Genomic DNA, 24406 nt, shown 5'->3' with positions numbered 1-24406 from the left:
TATTGACTCATGTGACTGAAAAGCCTTCGATCAGGACTGGCTTCTAAGCAGAAGCACTGACACAGGGCTCAACTGACACCATTAGGATTCAGCATCTCTCCATTTCTTGGCTCTCTGTCTTCTCTGTACTGGCTTTATTCGCAGACTTTATATGGTGGCAGGACGGCTGCACAGCAAGTTCAGGGCAATAATTCTCCCAGGTTCAAGTGCAGCTGAAACTATGGTGCCTTATTCACAAGGGTCCATGTGCAAGTCTCACTGTGCCTTAGCGGCTCCAGTTGAGTCACATGCTCATCTCTTTTGCCAGGCCTGAGTCACATACCCACCCTGGCGTAGGGATGCGGTGGGGAAAACTATAATATCTGCACATAGACTGAGACTGAAGAATGGTAGTTAATTCCCAGAGAACAATAGAGATAGTGTTTCCAGATGGGAGAACGAAGGCTGGGTGTTAAAAACAAACGAAACAGATATCTACCACGTACTTCTCTCACTGCCCTCCTGCTGTCAGAGCCACTGCTGCCCCTTTAGGCTCTCAAACTTCGATTGAAGGGTGGATGCAAATTCTGTGGAGGCTCTGGGAGAGGGGAAGGAGGGATGTGGATGCACTGCATTCCAGTGCAGGATGGAAATTTCTGGGAGATCCTAACTTCCATGTGATTGGACCATCCAGTAACCTAGACTCTCAATAGACTTTCTCATCTCAGAGCTCTTAACTCAGCTATGGAAAGGCCTAGACCTTACTTCCAGGAACAGCTCTGCCTTCTGAAATAATATTCTGATATCCTACCCTTTGACCTCAACCTCCAGTCCTTCTAGCCTGTGTCCTTAATATGCCAATTCTTCACCTTTGTCAGGATCTTCGATCCATCAACCTTTCCACCTACTCTCTAACCATTAGCAACCTCTCTTTTCTTCATTTCCTCCCTCTCTGGTTGATTTCAAGGTCCATCACTGAAATGACATCCCAGACATCTTCACTCCATTTCCTTTTCATCATTCCCGCCTGGCAAAATCTCAACCCTGCCTCTTCCAGATCTGCCCTCTAGTAAGTGATTCAGCCTTATTAGATAAAATCACACACATGAGGATACTGGTGCTATCAGGAACTAATGGTCACAACTAGTGATCTGCTCCAACACCAAAATCATTTATTCATTCACTACTTCATTCATTCCATTCATATTAAGCACCTTCCATGTGCTATGTACTGTACTTAGCCCTTGTGAACCCCAGCACAGGAAGCTTCCTGTCTTGCAGAGTTTACATCATAGTTTTCTTTAGTCAACCCTCTCTTCCATCCTACTCAAGATTATTTCACATATCTCCACTTTCCTCAAAATTTTGTTCCCCCAGCTGATGGGCTGGAGCCCCCACTTCACAGAGGAACCAGGAGCCATCAAATGGGAGCTTTCCATCCAGAAACCTTCAATGAGACTTATATCCCACCCCTTCTTTCCTTCCTTTTATTCTGAAAGAAGTGTTTCTCCGCAAGACTTTCCTTGTCCCTTCCTGTCTCCATCCCAGCACTTTTCACACTGAGGACACTGTCTATCCCACACACTGCCCTGTCCCCAGCATCTGGAGTTCAACACGCGGCTGGTACTCAACAACCATTTGAGAGAGTGAATGAACCACGGGAGGGATCTCCGGGAGGAGCCCTCGCGCAGCGCGCCCTGGGGGCGGGGCCAACGCTGGAGGCGGGGCCAAGGCAGGGGCGGAGTCGACGCAGGGGCGGGGCCAGATGGACGCCGTCTCCTGGCTCCTGGGCGGCAGTTAGCGGGCTTCGTTTGAGGAAACTCAGTTGCTCCTCCGTCGCTTCCCCGAGAGAAGAGTTGGGCACATAACTTCTCAGGTAAGGGTCAGGCAGGCTCTCTGGGTGCCCGAGGGTCTCTTCAGCCTGCCAGCCTGAGGGGCTTTTCCCACTGCCTTGTCAGACCTGCTCCGAGCGGCCTCACAGCCCTCGAGGGCGCTTGCGCCCCAGGCCTCAGAAGGTGCTCTGAGGCCTGCTGGGGCCTGGGCCCCAAGGTTTGTCCGCTGGGCCATCAGTCGGGCCATGGCAGGTCCTCTAGGAGTTGTGAGCAGAGGAACAAGACTCAGGAGGAGCAGGTGGCTGGATAGGCCTTTTTCAAATGTTTCAGGGGAAATCTGAAGTGAATGAATTTTTGGCCAATGAACAGGGGGTTTCTGCCAAACTTCCTAATTAATTAGTAAGTACTTTTATAAGGCAATAATGAAAGGTCCAAATATCCAAGAGACAGTCGTAAGGGATTTTCAACCCAATTTGAATTTCTACCCAAACTAACATTAATTAGTAATCGATTTCCTGAATTGCTGTTTTCTCCACAATCTGTGAGTGAGCTGGCTTTCTTCTTTAACTTAAAGCTCCAAAAGGAATGGAGACCATCCCTATACTTCTCATTCCTGTCCCTGCCACTACACGGAGGGACAGACAAATAAATATTAGCACAGAGACGTGCTCCCTGAGCATAATGTGGCCTGTGCTTCTCTCTCTAGAGGTGCCTGCCTCGCTTTTATACCTAAGATGATTGACAGGGATAGCATCCAATTAACATTTTTCTTTTGTGATTTAGAGTACCGAAAAGGGTTTTTTTCTTTCTCTGACAGAGATATTACAAAGTTGCAAGCAAGCAAAAATTTTGTTGGTTGGCCTAAAAATTTCTATCTTGATAGGTAAAAAAAATGATGGAAACGCTTCTGGAAACATTTCAGGCTTGTGTTCTCCTTCCTGGGACTAGAGTAGCCTCAGCTTTGAGTGCCATGCATTTTTGTTGATGATTTAGCGAGCCCACAGGTTCAGAGATGAAGGTTGAGGTAGGGCCCCACCCCTGTAAGAGTGAGGGCAAGTTTACGCTCTTCTGTAACATTGGTAAATGAAGCTTCTGGAATTTCATCTCATGATTTCAGATTCCAGGTTTCCCAGCACCAGTCGAGCAATCCTGATTTTTTTATTGAAAAGCAGATGTCTAAAGATATTACCATTTCCTTAAGCAACAATAAAAAGACAAGACACAGAAGAAGCCACAGGGTTGGGTCAACGATTTTGTGAGCTGGTTTCAGAAAGCTTTTATTTCTTAGGTATTTCACGCATATTAGAAAGAGGGAATAAATGGCGTTATATGCTATTTGATCAGGAACTAGATTGTATTTTGACAGACTTCTAGAGAAGACCAAGACATTCTGGCTTAGAGAAATTTAGGATATTTTATTGACCTCATAAAATCCAGGGAGATTTCATGGAAGGAGTGTGGGCCCTGTATTATGCTGGATTCACAGAAATAAAATTTCACAGAAATTCTCCAGATGAAACGCTGTGTTATCTTCAAACCTCTAGTCAATTACATTTCTTCCTGTTAACTACAAGCTGCACCTCTCATTAAAAAGAAAAAAAAAATGTGAGGAGGTCCTTCTGTTGTTTGTTTTCGTAGAGCCTCATTGTCTTTCTGACATTTCATGATGTTTATCAGCACTATTTGGATTCCACATGTTGGCAACCTACCATATTGATTCAATACTGAATTTAGAAGATCCATGTTATCTACATTTTACACATCAGGGAGGGATATGTTACCCTTAAAGGAATAAGACTGAGTCCGCTAAGAGGCCTCAAGGAGCTTAGAGTCCAGTTGAGGAAGCAAGACTTAGCATGTGAAGAGCTCTAGAAGACCTCAGGGAATAAGGAGCAGTTGCGTGAGATGTCAGTAAATAACCAGAACATGTAAGTGCCCTGGAGACAATGAAGAGGGCTGCAGGTATACTGAGCAAGACTTCAGGGAGAATTGGGATTGAAGGATGGGTTGGGTTTGGACAAAGAGAACCCAGAAAGCAGGCTTAATTTATAAGCTGTCTGATCAGTTTTGAGCAGCTTATCAATTAGATGTATTAATTAGACATGAAAGATGAGATAGGAAGGAAGTTTGTGGCTGGACGTTGAACAGCTTGAGGTCACAGGCTAAGACCAAGGAGTGTGGTCAATGTAAAAAATTGTTTTTTGAGCTTAGTAGTGATCAGGTGTATGGTAGACTCTCAATTTTTTGTTGAATGACCAAACAGTTTGATGAGAGACAGTTCTTCTTTATAAAAGATTTTCAGCTAATGGAGAAAGATTGAATTGGGAAAAAAAATACCATTTGCAACTCAGAATAATGTGTCAAGGCAAAATAGATACTGAAAATGTTATGAGAAATATTGATGGGGAACTTTACAACTGGTGACTCAATTAACATCGCTTAAAGTGAGACACCAGACACTGTGCCCCCGATGTGATGCAAGGGGAGGAGCCCAGCAATGCAAGCTCTTGTCGGAACTGAAACTGAATGGATTCAAGCTGCCCGATCTAATTAACCAGTTTACAGGAAATGCGAGGGATAGAGAAACATGTTATACATCATCAAAATTCAGAAAGAGGAAATTCTAAAGGCAAATGACCTAGTTTCCTCAACAAATAAATGGCAAAGAGAGAAACCAGGAGTGGGAAATGTTGTAGATTAGGTGAAACTTAAGAGGCCTATGAAACAAACGCCTTCTTTGTGAGAACTTTGGATTCTTACTCTAGCAACCCACATGAAAAAAGATATTTTTGAGGCAGTTGGGGACATTTTAACATGAACTAAGTATTATTATTATTTTTTTTTTTTTTGAGGAAGATCGGCCCTGAGCTAACATCTGCCAATCATCCTCTTGTTTTGCTGAGGAAGCCTGGCCCTGGGCTAACATCGTGCCCATCTTCCTCTTCTTTATATGGGATGCCGCCACAGCATGGCCTGACAAACGGTGCATCGGTGCTCGCTGGGATCCGAACCAGCGAACCCCGGGCTGCTGCAGCAGAGTGCGCGCACTTAACCCCTTGCGCCACCGGGCCGGCCCCTGAACTAAGTATTAGATAATATTATATAACACATAGTTATTGCTGGTTAGAGTTACACACTGGTTTAAATGATATAATGTCTGAAAATCTCTTTTAAATACTCCAGGAAAAAAAAAATGGGGGAATGTTTTTGTAGATGAAACAAATGGGCAAAATTTTCTAACTTTTGAAGCTGGGTGATGGGTACATGAGAGTTCAATATAGTATTCTTTCTACATTTAGGTATATTTAAATAGTTTTACAAAAAGTTTAATGGTTAGAAAATAGTATTTTTATGAACTAAAACAATATACAAGACAATTTGGAAAAGAGGAAAATGAAGTCAGAAAAAAAGTTCGATGGCTATTAGTGTATGAGGTAATAAAGGTGAGAGGCTAGAAAAGGAAGGGCAAAGAACATTGAGATGTTTTGGAGGCCAAATCAATAGGACACTGCGAAAGGAAAGCTAGATAAAGGAAAAGGTCAAGATGATACCAAGTTGCTTAGGTGACTGGGTGAGTGATGCCATTAATTAATATGTGTTGAGTGAGTTATTAGGAATAATACTAATTGCTTTTAACATCTCCTTTTCTTAACCCCACCAGGCTCTCTTCTCAGATATCAATCTTAATGATCCCGGAAAGGGAAGGGATAGAGAGGAATGCCATGTTAGGAAAGCAGAAATGCTGAACCTGACTGCAATTTTGAGCTTTTTGCAATAATAGAGACTACATGGGGCAGAAAGGCAAAGACCAGGGTCCCAATTGTGTACACAGCCTTTACATGGAGGAATGGCTGCATGATGCTGAGTCAGCAGCCAGCAGGGAGGACTTCCATGAAGGCCTGGGCCCACCAGGAGCGGCACAGCCCAGCAATCACACCCTGGGGACCAGTGCTCAACAACATGGAATCCCCAGAGGAGCATGGTAAAAATTGTGACAACTAGGGATGAAGGAACCCCACTTTGGGGCTTCAGAAGCTTGGAATTTTTGAATGATCCTATGGAAGAAAGATAGGTGGGGCTCAGAGCAGGCTTAATCTGATTTAGGGAAATAAGTATGACACAAAGTCAGTGATCATCAAATATTTCACATGCCTCTCTCCATTCCCCAGCCTCCCTTGCAGTTAGGTTGGAATTATGTGACCAGTTCTGGGTAATGGACCATGAATGGAAGTGACATGTGCTCCTCCATCCCTCTCCTCCCAACACAACAGCCTTTAAAGCTGTTTGTTCCAGATGGAGTTGCTACAAGCGAGTGGAGAGTCACCTGGCCCAAATCGAACTTCATAATGGTGAGACATAAATCTTTCTTGTTTTAATTCACTAAGATAGTGGTGTTTTACTATTGCACCAGTTAGCTTTAATTACCCCAATTAGTATGGAAGTAAACAGCATATATTGTATGCCCTGGTTAGTAAAAGGTATACCCAGTAAATGTAACCATCCTCCACTCAGAGCAATACAACAGGAAATGAGCTGGTTTGAAGTAAGATACAAAGTTCAATTATTAAAAGTGGGAAATTTATATCTAGAGTTTAAGAGAAATAGAAAATAATTAATCATATGCATAGAAGATACCATTGAAATCATGGAAATGCTTGATATCTCCAAGGGAGAGAGAGGTACAAATAGGAGGTAAGAGAAGATAATGGAAGGAAAAGAAGACGTGGACCTTCAAGGTAATCCTTCGCATGGAAATTCCAGTCCAGGGAAGGAGGATGGAGGTATGAAAGGGTTTTACATGCTGAGATGGGTCCTTGAAAGGTCATATGGAGGAAAGCTAGCCTACTGAGCCCCTCCCTGCAGGACTGTTATATGAGAAAGAAATAAACTTCTTTGTGCGAAGCCGCTGAAATTCATTTGTTACTGCAGCCTCTCTAGCCTAACTACTGCAATTGCTGCTACTGCCGGTTCTAGCTGCGGCAATACACTGCCTTAGCTGCTATCTGGGGATGAAGAAGTGACCACCCAAATTACTGGATGCCGGACCATGCTCTGCTGCCAGATCATCCATCACTAGCAAAATGGATGTGTCCCATGCCGCTGCCTCTCTCCCACTTAATTCAGTTCGAAACTCAAGCCACACACCTGTGCATTTCATGGGATGAATTTAATAAACATCTGTAACGGTAGCTGCAAAGGGGTCTCGGAAGTGTAGTTTTTAGCATTGGTACCCCAGTGGATGGAACAGATTAAGGTGAACTAAGTTTTTCTAGGGAAACTAAGTAATTCTCTCAGGACTGTTCTACTCTCATAGAATTGGGAGATATCATGTAGAAGCCATAGAATGCTCAGAGAAGTGGCTTGCCAGCATCTCTCCCTTCCAGTGGTGATAACTATGAATCTCACTGCTTATTTTAACCATACAGTGCCTTTCTAAACATCTCTGTCAATCAGATGAAGTCTGAATATTCAGCGGCCTATTATTCTATTGTCAGGAGACCACATGTGATACAGAATGTACTAGTATGAGGCTTCAAATGTGCCATTTCATACCACTTTCCCATTTTGAGGAGTTCTACTTCCCTTTTTCAAAGAAAAAGTCAAAACTTTCCAATTAACCTTGGTAGAGAGCACCCTCTGTGACAGTGTCCAGAAGAATACTTACTTATTGAGCACCCACTGTGTACCAGACTCTGTTCAGGTGCTAGGGATACAATAGTGATGAGAATAACAACCTGGTTTATAAGGTTCTTACCTTCTGGAGACTTTATGTCATAAAAGATTTTCTGCTTTTGATAAAGTAAATGAATATGGCTATGAAAGACATCTGAAAAATCATAATCTCTTATTCCATAATCCAAGGTGACTTTACTAAAAAGAGATCCTTGAAAGGAGGTGCAAAGCAGACATGAGTGCTGGCCTTGGGAAGTAGGAAAGGTGCTCTTTAAAAGTTTTGCTAAGTCTCTACTGCAGACATTGTTGGTCCCCACTCATCCCCTTGACCTACCCAAAAGATCACTTGCAGATAGTGCCTGTAAATACCACAGGCTTCCTATGTCTCTCCTGGGGCTTTCTCTGGCTGTGCTAACTGTCAGGGAGTCAATGCCCTAGGGTGTTACTCTTTTTAAAGGATAATTTTCCCAAAAAAAAGGTAAAATCATGACTTTCATACAAAAATAAAATGAACAAGTGTCAAAAATTTTATTTAAATCACTGTATGATGAGGTAACTAATAAGATGTTCCAACCGGTTCAAAGGAGAATTCAAAGCGCCATTCATATATGTGAAGACAAACAATGCTGAGATGAATTTACAGATAGATGCAAAACTGGTCAATATCCACAGGTAATAGTCAATTGTATTCACTGCATGTCTATGGATAAGAATTATTTGCATTACTATCTATTTTCTACAACTTAGACTTATAAAATAACAATGGACAATGAAAGACAAAGCTCGCCTGGATAAATGGGCTAGGTGAAACATCCACTAATAGTTCAAACTCATTCACAGTTTTTTCAGACATTTTCAACCAATGAGGAATAGGATTTGGTGGATATATCACCGCTTCCTTGTCCTTTAATGAGATAATTCTGAGATGTGTTCTACAAGTTTCTTAGAGCGTCCTCAGTGGGAGTGAACCCCAGTGGCCCACGGCAGTAAATTATTTATTAACAAAACTTGTATTTGCCTTCCTCCCTTCCCTAGCTCACTTCATTCCCTCAGAGTACTTCCTGGAATAGCCTCTCAAAAAAATTGCTTACACCCAATCCTTGTCTCATGGCAGGCTTTTGAGGGAACCCAAACTAAAACAGGTTCCCAGTTCATGCACTTCATCACTATTCATAGGTTGAGAGAGATTTTTGTCTTCAGAAACTCAATAAATGAGAAATGGCAGGTTCCATGAAAGGATCAGCCCACCCTCCCTCCTGGACCTGGAAGCTTGCCCCAACTGACCAGCATGGTTTCCTAACAAAGAGCATTAAACAAAGCTAACTCAAGACAGTACTAAACTTGTCTGTGTATATTGGGAACACTGAGGTCCTGGGAACACTGAGGTCAATATGGAACCTCGTAGAGTTCACAGATGTACCAACAGTAACTAGTTTGTTTGGACATTTGCTGTTACTGCTGCGTCTGCTGCTAGTGGTCCACTTCCACCAACACATCCAGCCTGAGAGTAGAAGGCCATGATACCAGTAAATAAATGGCAAGCAATAGGATATATTGGAGCATATGAGGAAGCCATTTTTGTAAAACTAATTCGGCCTGACCTTGTTTTTCCAAAAGGGCCTGTGGCCTTTGAACATGCATTGTATATCTGCTTTAAGCAATTAACATGTCCCAAAGGCAAGAACAAATGCCCTTAAGATAAGGATGCAACATCCCCCACGTTGGGATTTCCTTAAGGATAAGCATTTCTCTCTAGGCTGGGATTTGATTGCTGTGATCACCCTGTGACCACCCAACTTGAGACAACAGACCTGCTACCTGTTGCGCCCATGGACACAGCAGACCTGATACCTGCTGTGTCCACAATCGCTGTGCCAACAGGGCAATGTCGCGACTATTGTAAAAGGGATATTGCAGTCTTATGTGATACATGCTCTTTGATGGTATATAACCACTCTGAACCCCACACTTCTTTGGAGTGCTCCATTCCTTTGTGAAAGGACTCTCCCGGGCTAGATGGTCCTCAAATTTGGCTCATAAGAAAGTCATCCTAATTTTGACTTATGGATTGGTTATGGATTATTTGTGTCAACAATACCCATTCACAGACCCAAAACAAGAATGCTGTATATTAACACATAAAAGTATATTCCCCTGGGCCATACCTCTGAGAAGGAAAAAAGGCAAGTTTTGTCCTGAAAAAAAGTCTAGGGGCTGACCTGGTGGCAGAGTGGTTAAGTTCGCATGCTCCACTTCAGTGGCCTGGGGTTCATGGGTTTGGATCCCGGTCGCTGACCTACACACCGCTCATCAAGCCATGCTGTGGTGGCATCCCACACACAAAATAGAGGAAGATTGGCACAGACATTAGTTTAGGGCCAATCTTCCTCACCAAAAAAAAAACAGTCTAAAACATCTTTTAATTTTCAAATTGTGTTGACTACAGTAGGTGGTTTGGCAAGATATGAGCCGTGTTGATTCCATTCTTTGGAACCTTTCATCTCTGAATTCCATGTTAGATGTTAAATGATGGTCCTTAAAAAACAGAAAAATCCCATGCTAATGAGGAGTTATCAACAGAGTTCTGAGGAACCTTCTACTTTGTAAATAGAATCAATGCCATCTCTGTATCTGCCCAATCTAAAAGAAGCAAAAACACAGGAGTCATTTCACTTCTTCATGTTGGAAAAAAAATGAATATAGCTCAAAATACAATGGTTATCTTGCCTATGTCCCAAGAATAAAAATAATTTAGTTTAGTTTTTTAGGAATGCACAGTATTTTGAAAATTATTAAAATGCTTTTCTTTTTTGCCTTTATGACTATATGATGTTTATATTTTCCATGGAACTGGGGGTAAGGGATAATTAGAATATTCCAGAAGGAATGAAGAGAGCTTCTGACATTTAAAAATGGGATTTTATGGCAAGACAATAACCTTACAAGCCAGGCAATTGTCTTTATAAAGGGCTGTGTAAATTGCTTTATTTCCACCTTGAGAACATTAAGGGCCAGACTTTGCCAGCCAGATCATGCAGTTTTGTGTAAGGGAAATCCGGACAGGAGGAGAAAGGGGTGATAGCCTACCTATTCTAATATCAAGGGGTTGTGTGAAAGAGGGATTGAGAGAGAGACAGAGAGAGAGGTTGGGAGGCTGATTAGGTAAATGAGGATTACAGTAAGGACAAAAGGGGGGTTTTGCCCCTCCCTCTACCATTTCCTTTTCAGACTCTGGAAAGAGATCCCCTCTCACGGATCCCGGTTCTCCAAGGTTGGGCAGAGCCAAATACACTTAGTGAACAGTGTGTGTGATGCCGGCAACCACCAGAAATTGTATTGCCCCAGCAACTAAGGGGCAGTGCTGGGACAGCTGGAGTCTTCAGATGCTTCAGCAGTATGGTCAGTGGAGAGCAAGTCTGTTGCTAGAACAGGAAAACCACCTGAGGGGTGTTCTCTGCGCTGGCTTAAATCTTGGTGGGGATGGCTGTGGTCCCGGACTGTACCTCAAAGAGATTGACACTTCCCTCTCTCCAAGACAGGTTGTCAATTGTTTCTCCATCTCATCTTGCGCTCCCTTCCAGCTCCCCACCGCCCCTCAAGAGAAACAAAACTTCAGCCTTGTTCTGGGGCAGAGCTGATTGTATTTAGAATACTGTTCTTGGCATTCACATTCCAGGAGAGCTCTGACCTTTCCTGATTCTTCTACAGTCCCTTTGCCCCCAAATACACTTACCTTCAAAGGAACCTTCTTTAGTCAGCCTTTAGTAACTAATATAATAAATGACCTATTATAATGCTAAAGAATTAATGAGGCTGAATGCTGGAAGGGGTGCAGTAATTTGAATCTCCTGGAGAGGTTTCACACTTTACTTGCCCCAGCCCCAGAGATTCTGGTATAGCTTTCACACCCCATTCTCACCCCACAGGATGCGAAGGGCTGTGCTTTTTGAAAAAAAGCTTCCAGTGAGTGAGAGAATGATGACCTCCAGGGAGAACCACTAGTTTAGAGTTTGCTATATGATGACAGAAAAGATGTGCATTTTTAGTGCAATCACTGAAATCAAAAGAAGGAATAATTGTGGAATTCTGGAACAGGCTAGGAAGAGATTTTTGCAGTGAGCCAGCAAAATGTCCCTGTACCAGTAGGGCTCCCTCCTCAGGGGGCCCGCAATGCCAGAGATGCCCTAGTCTGTGGTAAGTCTCTCCACCACTGTTTATAAGATGTATGGTCACCAGTTAAGAGTCTACATGGTGTGACTTCGTGGACTCAGATTGTACTGACGTGGATGAGCTAAGATAGGTTTCTGTCTGTCCTCAGTTCTTGTTAGAATGCAAGTATTGAGCCTATAAGGAAAAAATATGAACCTCCGTGAGTTAAAAATGAATGCTAGAGTCATAGTCAGTGAAATGTACTAAAAAGTTCGTAAGCTGTGGATTGTCCAAAAATCATATAAAGTATGATATGGTTTCATGAAAAAAAAACAGATTGCAAAACCAAAGGTAATGTGATCCTAATTCTGCATTAATATGCAGATAATGTCTATGTTTTGACAGTGTGTAAGGGGAGCACATGGAGGGGGTGTGAGCAGAGACGGGGGGATGTGAGGGTGGGGGGTTACATGGAGAGTATGTGTGGAGTGTGGAAAGGAGCGTGAGGTGTGTGGGGAGTGTGTACGCACGTGTGTGCATGCTCTCACAGTCCTGGACGCAGTGGAAACTATAGTGGGTGCCCAGACTTCCAGAACCTAAAAGATAGGTAGGTATTGAAGGCAAAAAGGGAATGGAAGGGCTCCATCCCCTCCCACTCTGAGCCTCCCCAGAGTAAAACTTGATGTTTAAGAGCAAGGATTTGGAGTCAGACCTGGTTTTAAATCCTAACCCAACCCTCCCTAGCTGAGGGATCTTGGACAAGTTATTTAACCTCTTGACGTCACTTTCTCATCTGTAAAATGAGGATATTTCTTAGGATCCATAAAGGGCTGAGCACAGTGTGACACAGCAGATATTCAATAAATGATAACTTAAAAAAATTCTAGCCCGTTGCTCAAAATGGATCCCAAAAGAAAATTGCACCATGGCAACAAACTAATCTCTAACAAAGCAATTTTTAAATACATCACATCCACATTCTACAGCTTCTTTATTTTTAACAGGTTTTTTTTTTTTGGAGTGGGAGACCAGCATTTACAAACAATTCTTGATTACTTATGGCTCTTGGGACTAAAAATAGAGTGAAACAAGAAATCCACAGAAGGGTATTCCCCACTGACTTCAACCTTTGACAAGCATTCTCACTTGTAAGCAGATAAGCTGGCTGGAGCTTTCCTGACGGTGCCTGCCCCACCCTCTAACTAGGTGGCTGGAGGCTGAGAACTGGCCCCCACTCCCAGCAGGAGCAGCTCAGCAAGAGCGCTGAGTGCAATCTGCCCTGCAGGTTGGTGAGAAATTTGCAGCTGGAAGCCTCAGCGCCTCTTTAGCCTTCAACATCAAAATCAATCATGATTTTAAGCATTGTGGGATTTTCTTGTAATTATTGGAGATTTAGCAAATAATTACTTTGGAATTCTAAAGCAAATATCTAGCATAAATATGAGACCTACGTTACTTCACAGATTACCTAGAGAGCTTCTTAAAACCATTAAAAAAGTAATTCTGAGATCTTGGTCACAGTCACCCAAAGATTTCCTCCCCCTGCTGCAAGCAAGTTCCTGCTGTAAGTGAGGGACGGTTACTGAGTATTACAAGAATAATGCAAAGTTGTTTATGTTCTTAAAAATAAAAGTAGTACACAGCCCTCATTTTTTTTTTTTTTTTTTTGGTAGCCTCTATAGCATTTCCCTGCTGATGCTATTCTAGCTGTGGATTACTCTGCTTGAATAGTGCTGAAATTCCCAGCACTTCTAACTGCTGGCTTCTTCACAGGAAAGACTCCCTAAGCCAAGGCTGGCTGCATCAGGAGGGCCTCAGGCTCTGTGGGGAGGCTTCTTGTGGTTATCATAGCTGACACCACCAATGCCCTCTAGTATATTCATGGGCAGAGGAAACACAATCGTGGAATTCTTCTCTGTGGCCACGGTGGTTAAGGTTTGTAGGTAACGCAGTTGGAGGGCTATGGGGGACTCGGCCAGCACCATGGAGGCTGACTTCAGAGATTTAGAAGCATTCATTTCTCCTGCTGCTGCAAGGACCTAAAACGACAGAAATGAAAGAGTTCAGAAATAAAAGTTTACAACTGTGATAGTGCTTTCTTTTTCTGAGTCTGTACTGAGACCTCACTCCCAGCCCCACTTTGCCATACGTGTTTCATCTCCTTCCTTCTTTGGCAAGGATAAGAGTTTCACATCCTAATGTGACTACAGAATTTTGAGGGGGTTGCAGGAAGCGGGAAGATATTTTACGAATTATGAGTCCCTAGACTTCATTTTTGCACAAAATGAAAGCACTGTCTTTAACCCAGTCAAATACAGGGCCCTCCCCCCAGTGATGCTCTTCATCATTTTGGAGCCTCACCATCGCTGCGTTAGTTTTCAGAGAAGTCTGAAGTTCAAGGCCTCTAATTGCCTTTTTTCCTGTCATTTTTACTTATCATAGGAGAGTTTTGAATTTTATTCTGTTGCCAGCTTAGTCTCATTCTTACAATGTAAGCATTGTTTCAAGTTCTCTCTGCTCTTGATTTCAAGTAGCAGCAAGTGCCAGCCTGATAACACTTGCTTGTTGGAAATCTCTTAAGTACTGGGCTCCTCTTCTAGTTCTCAGAATGCCCAAGAAGAATTTGGAACTCAGCTGCCCCATCCATGGGAACTCACTGCCTGTGTGCAAAGCACCCTCCCATCCATCATGGGCAAGCCCACTGCTTGGAAGCTACTGGAGCTTAGCAGATGAAGCAGGGATGTGTAAGGAATGAGGGCAGAGGAAAACCTTCATTGGCTTACAAGTAAGATTCTGAAGAGCGTACAGGAAGGGCTTCTAATCTTAATTGGTTTCCGATTCTTCAGGAAACCCATCCACATAGACATGAAGGCTATAGATCCCACAGATGCAGGAACACTCGAGGCCAGGGTGTGCTTACATTTTGTAATTCTAACCTGGATTGTACTTAATCATCCCTCTTTTCATCCAGTACACTTAACACATTAGGAACAAAGATGCTCAAAAGACGAGCACAAAGTTGGCTACATCAGAATCACCAGCTTTATAAAAATGCAGGTTCCTGGGCCCACTGGGACTCTGCTCACCGAGTCTGAGGTGAGGCCTGGGAACTGGTGTTTGCTGAGTTCAATTCTCTCTAGGAAACTCATGTGCAGCCAGAGTTGGGACTCACCTTGCTAAGTCACTGAGCAAGCTGCCGAGTGCCCCTTGACCCAAGACCTGTTACCAAGCTTCCTCGGCACGTTAGGCTGCCCATTACCTTTAAATCAGGGGCAATTCTCAGTCAAAACTGTAAAACAGAAACACTTTCCTTATCAAAATAATTAAGGGAGCCTGATTTTCCATTCAAGCTCTATCCTCGCCTGCTCCAAGGCGAGCCAGCTTGCCCTCCAGTGTAGACGGAGTAGCCCTTACCCTGGCCCTTGCTTCCCGGGTGGCCTCGGCCTCAGCTGCCATGGACCTCTGCAACTGCACAGGAATCCGGACATCTTTGATTTCCACTGGCCACTCGGATCCCCCACAGCTCGGTGGCATCATCAAGTATCGTCTGTTTCCGAGTCAAAGGAAAGGACATTGATCAGAAGACAGGTGACGTGATGTACGTCTCTGATATGTTTTATATTGCAGGATAAATGCCTCTTCCCCTTCTTCTTTTGTGTTTACAGCATTTGCAGTGAGACAGTCTGAGAAAAGGAACAGCAGTTCTTATTGCTCACTTCCTGAAATTGAAGTGAATCCCAGGAAGGATTCAGTAACAAAACTTGATAGATCTTTTAGAGGATGGTCTCCCAGCAGGATTCACTCCAAAACCAGCCCTAATGAAATATATGCTGTCCATCTAGATTTGAGCAAATACCCCAAGTTTTCCTGTTGCTGACATCAAGCAGGCAGCAATGCATGTGTTTCTCAGACAGCTGGATTTTGTCTTGGCTCTGCCATTTGCAGCTGTGAATTATTGGGCTAGTTACTCAACCTCCCTGATTCTCAGTTTTCTCACCTATTAAAGGTTTCCTTTCAGGCTGGCCCCGTGGCTTAGCGGTTAAGTGCGTGTGCTCTGCTGCTGGCGGCTCAGGTTTGGATCCCGGCGCACACCGACGCACCACTTCTCCGGCCATGCTGAGGCCGCTGGCCCCACATACAGCAAGTAGAAGGATGTGCAACTATGACATACAACTATCCACTGGGGCTTTGGGGGAAAAAATAAATTTAAAAAAAGTAAAAAAATATTAAAGGTTTCCTTTCAGGCCTGTCATGAGGTTTGGCGGTAACACATGTAAGATATCTATCAGTGCCTAGCAAGGACTCAATAAATATTATTTTGAGATATTATTTTTCTTGCTCCGTTTAACCTCTGCCCTGTGGCCAGTTTTAAACAAGGTAGCAAGATACGTTTTTTAGAGCAGAAGCAGCCTAAATCAAAGATATTCTTGTCCTTTGTAAAAGCTTAAAACCATTGAGGATCTCTTGCTTGTTATCCTGGAGAGGGAGGGATGAGAAAGAATGCCTTGCAAAATAGTGAGATCACGTGGGCAGTTCCCTCGAAGGGGAGGGGGCAGAGATGTTACCAAATGACAAGTGATCCCTTGCCTTTCTGTGTTCCCTGCAGAAGCCCAGGAGACGGTGAGACCTCACAGGAAACCAGTGACGCGACTGCAGCCGGGGAAACATCTGAGTTGTCAAACTCACAGGGCTCTTACAAATGACACGGAGAGTGATGGTGCAGAACTGATATTATCTCACAAACCCTTACAGCCTTTGTGCTACATTAGGGACTGGAGGAGATGCCAAGAAGGACCAAAGGTGAATTTCCTTCCTAACTAACAGAAGGGAGACTCAGAATCAAAATTTAATTGATTTAAGAAAATACAGAAATGTAATTGTCCATAAACTAGGGTGTGCAAGAGGTGAGCTGGATCCCTGCTACAATCTCATCAACATTTTAATTATGATGATATTAATATTGTGGTTGATATCGCTGGTATGACGTCAGATTTTCCAGGGATGGCAGGCCTGTGCTGACTCAACCGCATCCTCTTCTAACTGCCACACTCCACTGAAATGCAGGAATACACGGCTGCGCTTCTTCTGGAGTAATCCTAGCTAAAAATAAATCTGGTCTCCGACCTCCTCAGAAAAGGCTAAAGTGTACAATGCTAATTCATAATTTTGAATTCCAAAGAAAATGGATAAAGCACATAATTCCAAGAGCTCCTTCCTCCTACCCAGATATTTAAATTTAACCTCGTGATTATAAAGAAACAAAACCACAAACTGAAGCCCATCTGTTTAGAGCAGGCTGTGTGTGTGTGTGTGTGTGTACGCACGCACATGCACGTGCACATGTGTGCACACGGAGATGCTTTGAACTGCTGAGATTTGATAATCACTGAGGACTAAAATGAATGAATTAAAGATGCAGGCTGTCAGTTCCCGGTGTCTTTACCTGGATGTTATGGGCGATCTCTTCTCTGCCAGCTAAGATTTGGGACAAGGTCTGTGTCCCCAAGACATTTCTTAGAGTGGTCTGAGCCAGCAGAAACGTAGCTTGGTGGACATCGTTGACATTAGCCACGGCCGAGACAGCGCTATAGATTCTGTAATAGACAACTCCATCCACTTGAGTAGTCACAGAGTCTCTGGTGAGAATCTGGAGAGCAAGTACAGAGAAAATCACATGTTTATGACTTTCACAACCATAGACAAAGTGTCAGCCAGCTCAGGAGCCTCTCCACAGGAGGAGGGCATTAATGACAACTCAGTCACCAAAAATCCGTCCTGGCTTGAATACAACATCGTCCTAGTTGGTAACAAAATTCCTACACATGTGTGGTCTGTACCTCTCCCCGTAACTTCATGTCAGGGAAGTCTTATATCCCATAGGCAGAGGCCCTTGATTAGCCATGGTGAGAACAGGCACTTTAGTTTTAAAAGGTCATGGTAGAACCTGCTGGAATTCTCCCTTCTAAACAGAGATAGAACCCCTGTTTCCCTGATACTAGAAATATTTTTGGTTTTCAGTTTTTTTAATATATATATATATTTTTGTGTGTGTGTGTGAGGAAGATCAGCCCTGAGCTAACATCCGTGCCAATTCTCCTCTTTTTTTTTTTTGCTGAGGAAGACTGGCCCTGGGCTAACATCCGTGCCCATCTTCCTCCACTTTATACGGGATGCCCCCACAGCACAGCCTGACAAGCGGTGCATTGGTGCGCGCCTGGAATCCAAACCCGGGCCGCCAGCAGCGGAGCACCGGCACTTAACCACTACGCCACGGGGCCGGCCCCGTTATATATATATGTATTTTTATTGATGTCTTAATAGTTTATAACATTGTGAAATTTTGGTTGTACATTTTTGTTTGTCGATCACCATACACATGTCTCCCTTCACTTGGTTTTCAGTTTTTATCAGACTTGTTGAACAGCAGTGCTTCTTAGAAAACATAGATGGCACCAGAGATCGGGTACTGTATTCATATAAAGAAAAATCAATTTAGCTTTACATAGAGGCTCTGCATTAATCATTCTAAATAATGCAGCAAGGTCCTTTGGAGCAAATGAGATTTCCGGTTGTACTGTGGGAGCAGAACCTAGAACTCCCTTCTCCTGCCTAGAACTGTCTAGCATGGAGCCAGAAAAGGCCCACGATAGGTCACTGAGCATCCCGAGCTCTCTCATGGCTGGGGTGAATCCTAAAGTAAGGACTGCTGTTCCCACCAGCGGCATGCAGACATCATTGTTGAGTCTTGATTGAATTTCCTGGACCAGAAAGAAGAAAATTAACATTTACTGACAAATGTTGATTTTCTCTCTTCTCATCTCCTTTGCCCTCCCACATCATAGGTCCTACTCACATTTTCTTCCCTCTTGCTGCATCATTTGGTTATCAGAGAGTGACATGATTATTAGTAACTCTGTTTCTCTCTCCTATTGCCCAGTTACTGTTTTTGTTCATTTATTTGCAATACTTTAAGAATTGAAAAGAATTATTTAAAATCCAAATGTGGGTAGGCCCTGTACAGCATCTGCTGTTTCTCCAATACTACCCCACTTTCTTGCATCCAAACACAAAAAAAATTTAAGGCAAAGGTGAGTGATACCGATATAACTAAAAAATCTGAGAAGGGATGGAGAGGACAGTACTGTCACCAACCACTGCCCTCTGCCAAATTAAATTCAGCTCTTTCATATAATGATTTATTTGTCTCTTCTGAGCATCTGCTCTGTCCTCCTCCATCCCAGCTTCTCTGCCAACTGAATCCCTTGTCTCTCCTCTCTTGGGCTTTCTCCTACCCAGTCATTCCACATCTTCTAGCCAGTCGGCCCTTGCCCCGGCTTCATTCTCATTTGGCAAAACAAAGCCCAGTAGTTTGAGAAGCCACCTAGGCCTCCTCACACAGGTCTCTATGGGGATTCAGTTCATCTTCCCCTTTAGAGTTTAAAAACATACTGTTAAATTTCAGTTGTCCAAGTAATGGGAAAGATATCGGTTTTATTTCTAGTAACATATCTTTAACCAGTGTTACCTCTTGTGGAGGAATGTTGCAAGTAACAGTTCGGAGATCAACTTTGACAAACACATCTATGCAGGGCAGGACCAGGATCAAACCTATGCAAAAGAAAATGTGGATTAAAATTTCACCCTATTGAAAATAACTACAACAAATTGTCTCCTAGCTATATGGTACATCATTCTCATGGGACTATAGATGTTTCTCAGATGATCTTCAATATGTACACCTATAACTTTGGGGAAAATTATTTCCTCCCATCAGTTAATGACTAAAGAAAAGTGGTTCCCTAGGAATTTAAATCTTTGGTAAAAGCTAAAGATCCTGGACATTTAATTTTTAGATTTTATTTTTAAAATACTCAATCTACTTCTGTCCAAGTGTTGAATTTAACAATTTAAAAGGATATTTTGAAAATTGGTTTCTATATTAAAGCTGTCTGTATAAAAGATTAAATAATAGATTTTTGACCTTGAATATCAGTGGCTGTCAACGTTCTCATTCATCTTCAATAGTACTGAAGGAATGTTAGAATTAAAATCTTCCCAGGATTTCAGAGTCCCTAAAACCAATGTATTGCAGAATTTACAGTTTCTCCATAGCTGTGTTCTAGTTCAAGTCAATGGCATTCCACAATTGTAAGCACTTTTACTTCCCTCTGTGTTGAGAAGTATTTAGATTGGGCTGGGGGGGGGAAGGATGGGGAAGAAGAAAAGTCATCTGAGGATCCTATGACTCCTTAGCATTCCCTGGTGAATCCTCTCTAGCAAGAATTACAAAGATTAGAACCCCAAGGGATGTCAGCAAGATGAGGACACCAATCCATTTCCATTTACCAGAAAGTTTTTGTGCTATTGTTTGTATTTTCAAAGAAGAAACAAGTTTTTAGGTTGAGTACCATGCAAAAGGCTGGTAGCATCAACAGAAAATGCTGCTCAGGTACTTTCTTTCTTTTGGTCTCTAAACCTTTCTGAGACTTGTGGTGAGAATTACTGCCTAGGGCGGCCCGGTGGCTTAGTGGTTAAGTGCGCCAAGGCTCCGCTGCTGGCGGCCCGAGTTCGATCCCGGTGCACAGTGACGCGCCACTTCTCCAGCCATGCTGAGGCCGCTGGCCCCACATACAGCAACTAGAAGGATGTGCAGCTATGGCATACAACTATCTACTGGGGCTTTGGGGAAAAATAAATAAAATTAAAAAAAAAAAAAGAATTACTGCCTAATTTTACTTCCTTTTTGGTGCCAGGTCACTGGTTAAGATCATGGCCCTTAGAACTAGAGAGAGTTAAATCCTAGCCCTACCAATTACTAGCTTGTGACCTGGGAACATTCACCTAACTTTTCTGAGCTTCAGTTGCCTAATATATATGTAAGATGGTGGTGAAGATTAAGCATGATTCAACATGATAAAGAAATAAAGCACTTAACACCATGCCAGGTATGTATTAAGTGCTCAAGAAGTGCCAGCTCTTATTATTAATACTTTTATTATTAAGGGATAATTTACAATTTACAAAAGTGGAGAGGTTTTCCATTAGCAATTTGGCTTGTTTCCTCCGGCTCTTATGACATTCTGAGGTAACTCATTAGCCCCAGAGACATGTATGACGAGAGCAGTTATCCTGGGACATTTAGTGGTGAAATCTTCTGGGAAAATTCATTTAAAAGAGATACATTTTTCTCTAGAGTCCTCCAAGTTATAGCTCTTCTACCTCTCTCAAATCCAATTTTATTCTCATTTACAGTCTTAGCCGCACCATATGCAACATGACTAGGAAGGGGTTAACCTTGTTCTGTTATACCTCAGTTGGATGATTCTTATACTTCTGTTTTGACAAACTCGTAAGAGCATCCATAATAAGTCCCTTCTGCCTTCTTTCTCTTAGATTCTTTATGAAATTAGACAAGTAGGATTATAATACTTGAAATGGCCAAGCCTCCTTCACAAGCTTCTCCTTTGAAGTTTCTCACTTATTTTTGTGTGTGTGTGTGAGGAAGATCAGCCCTGAGCTAACATCTATTGCCAATCCTCCTCCTTCCCCACCCCCCCCAAAGCTCCCGTAGATAGTTGTATGTCATAGCTGCACATCCTTCTAGTTGCTGTATGTGGGACTCGGCCTCAGCATGGCCGGAGAAGCGGTGCGTCGGTGCGCACCCGGGATCCGAACCTGGGTCTCCAGTAGCAGAGCGTGCGCACTTGACCGCTAAGCCACGGGCGGCCCTCTCACTAGTTTTTTTAATGTAACAGGTATCTGAGTGCCTGCCCCAGTGCATGGCCAAGGACAGCACACACACAGTCACAGTGAGTAAGAGTTCCTGCTCCTGGAGATCTTACCGTCCCGTGGGCGGGAGAATGATTTTACTCAAATACTTCACACTAAGGGGCAGAAAACAAATGTTATCAGAGAAGCATAGCTAATAATTATTGTTTTCCATGTATCTTCTAAGATGCTGTTTTTGATAGCCTCTCTTTTCAAGAATATCAGAATTTATCATGTGAAATTGCCATTTTTGTCAGTCAAAAACAAAGAGTAGGGGCCAGCCCCTGGCGTAGCCCTTAAGTGCGCGCGCTCCGCTGCTGGCGGCCGGTGGTTCAGATCCCTGGCGTGCACCGACGCACCGCTTGTCCCGCCATGCTGTGGCGGCGTACCACATAAAGTGGAGGAAGATGGGCACAGATGTTAGCCCAGGGCCAGTCTTCCTCAGCAAAAAGAGGAGGATTGGCATGGATGTTAGCTCAGGGCTGATCTTCCTCACACACACACAAAATTAATTAATTAAAAACAAAACAAAACAAATATTAGGAATTTCACATAGTTTAGCTAAATATATACCCTCAAGTTATGAGTATTAAATCAGTACCTTAGTTCTAGGGAGTTTTAGTGCCTGATACTCCCTCCACCCCCAAAATCTCATCCTTTATAACATGAACAGTTTGGGACATTTTTATTCTAAGTTTGTGGAGAAAGAACAGAAATAAACATTACATTTGACAAAAGGAGTTGTACAATGGCTTCCAGGTCTGTTTCTATTAATCTACTTGCCAGGAGAGGAAATTACCTTTTACTTTTCCAGTACGTCTTTTTCAAAGAGTGAGAATGAACAACCAGCTCCTGGAATACTCTCCTGAGTAATGTAATCATCTCCCTCTGCCATTTCCTCCCGCCTCTCATTCTTCCGTCGTTCTCTGAGTGGCCCAGGTAATAAGTGACGTCCAGCCAGTGTAACCAGAGCCACTCTTTGCTCATGTTCACTGAAACTCTCAGAGGGAGTGTTAGGAAGCAGGTCCAGATTTCCTAAGCCTCCAATAGTGGTCTGGTGGTCACTCCCATTAACTTGCATAAGAGGACAACATCATTCAATTACAGAAAGGCTAGGGCTCCAGCTCCCTGTGAGTTTTCACTGCCTCTCAATAGGCACTGCCAGGGAAAATATTGGTGGCAGGAGTGGTGGTAATAGGTGCCCATGATCCTTGTCAGGGAGTCCTACCTGGCCCTTTGGCTTTGTCAGCTTGGATGCGTCCCAGTCGGAATACAACAGCACGTTCATACTCCTTAATGATCTAAGAGATGAAGGGAGAGCATTTAGTCTTAATGGCTCATCAGCTCCTATAGAGAGGCCAATTTATTTCCCAGGGTATTACCTTCAAGCACATCCATATGGAGACAGGGAAGGTAATGATCATCAACAGCAAAGAAAGGGAATAGAGGATCCAGCCACACACGCCAAGACGTTTACTGTTGATGCCTAGGAAGTGAGAGGGAAGCAGCCTGTCACTGATGTGGCTCTTACAACAGGCATCCAGTTGTGTGGGTGAGGAAACTACCCAGAGGGCTGGCCAAGCCTGAGGGGACTGAGGAAGCAACCTAAATCTTCGCACACCCATGAATGCAGGAAACGCACACACACACACAAACAACATTCATTCGGGTTTTAGATTAAAATCGACTTGTCCCTTCCAAGAAAAGTCTCATAGCAATCGACAATAATAATTACCATTACATGTCATGATTTATTATTCTTAAAACACATAAAACAGTGTTACTCAGAGTGTGATCCGTTGACTACTCACATCAGAATCATGAAGGTGCCATTTTAAAAGGCAGATCCCTGGGCCTGGAGAATTCTCCAGGTGAAATTCAAGGCAAGCTCTGAGGTAGATAGGTAAGTACTATTATCCCCAGAGGGAGACAATGTGGCACAAGGAAAAACATTTTGAAGCGTCTTTAGTTATGAGTTTCTATGAGAGCTCTCTGACTTACCAATGCTGTGGCCTTAGGTAAGCCACTCAATGCTTCTGAGCCTCCATTTCTTCATCTGTAGGAGGGGAGTAGAAATTACCTACCTTGAAGTGTCCGATGACAATTAAATGAGATTATTTTGTTTTGGCTCCTGGCCCGTACATTAATATCTATATTAGTAAATGTATACTACTGTAATTCCATTTCACAGATTGATGGATATTACAGAGACTTGTCAGACGTCGATATTTTACGTTTCTGACTTTTGATGGAATTTTGTTACATTGGCTCATTACCTTAGATGTCTTTCTCCTAATCACATATCATGGTTACAGGGACATGTTGGCCTAATGAATATTGCCTTGCAATAAGATGGGACCAAGTTCAAATCAAGTCTCATGTCTTAGAATTCCTGTTTGTGAAACATACAGGTCTGGCTGACCCTTTTACTTTAGAATTCTTTATATTCACTATTTCATCTTCTTTTTAATCCTCGTTCCTTTTGTTCTCCTCTCCTTGACAACCACCCCATCCTCCCCCCTAGACTTCCTCCAATTGATTCACATTCTCCACACATGCACTAGAACTAATTATATTTACTAGACATCTCCACCCAGAATATCCCACAAACACCTTGTGCTATCTCTGTCTCAGTTAATGCCTTAACTGTCCACGCTGTCGCCCAGGTTAGAGACGCAGGGTCATCACTGCTTCCCCCCATCCAACCCCAGAAGTCACCAAGTCTGACGGATACCACCTCAAATCCATCCTCACTTACCCATTTTACTGATACTGACTGGTTGGTGCCCAAGCCATATATTTTTGAATATTTAGGAAGATTCTAGGACCTTGCTCTTACATAAATGCTGTGGTGAATGCTTTTTAATGTGTGTTTTTGTGCACTTGTATAGGATAAATTCTTAGCAGTGGAAGTGTCAGGTCAAAGGGATTAGTATTTACAATTTTGATAGATGGTAAATGCCCTTCAAAGAGTTTGTACCAACCTGCCCTCTCATCAACAGCAC

At 43.1% G+C, this 24406-nt stretch overlaps 1 long non-coding RNA gene across 2 annotated transcripts; it reads left to right on the top strand.

Annotated features, from left to right (window-relative positions):
* The first annotated feature begins 1755 nt into the window (after positions 1–1755).
* LOC147916148 (uncharacterized) lies at positions 1756–17059 on the top strand. Of its 2 annotated transcripts, none has more exons than XR_015553447.1 (3): positions 1756–1855; positions 5981–6160; positions 16240–17059. It is a non-coding gene; the product is annotated as an uncharacterized LOC147916148 (long non-coding RNA). The 2 variants fall into 2 exon arrangements; XR_015553446.1 differs by lacking the exon at positions 16240–17059 and adding an exon at positions 6741–7441.
* The last annotated feature ends 7347 nt before the right edge of the window (positions 17060–24406 follow it).

The sequence above is a fragment of the Ceratotherium simum genome, chromosome 10, assembly GCF_057802395.1.
Source record: "Ceratotherium simum simum isolate JZ-2026a chromosome 10, ASM5780239v1, whole genome shotgun sequence".
NCBI classification, from domain to species: domain Eukaryota; kingdom Metazoa; phylum Chordata; class Mammalia; order Perissodactyla; family Rhinocerotidae; genus Ceratotherium; species Ceratotherium simum.
Note: the sequence above shows the minus strand (reverse complement) of the source record. Positions and strands in the feature narration are given on the sequence as shown.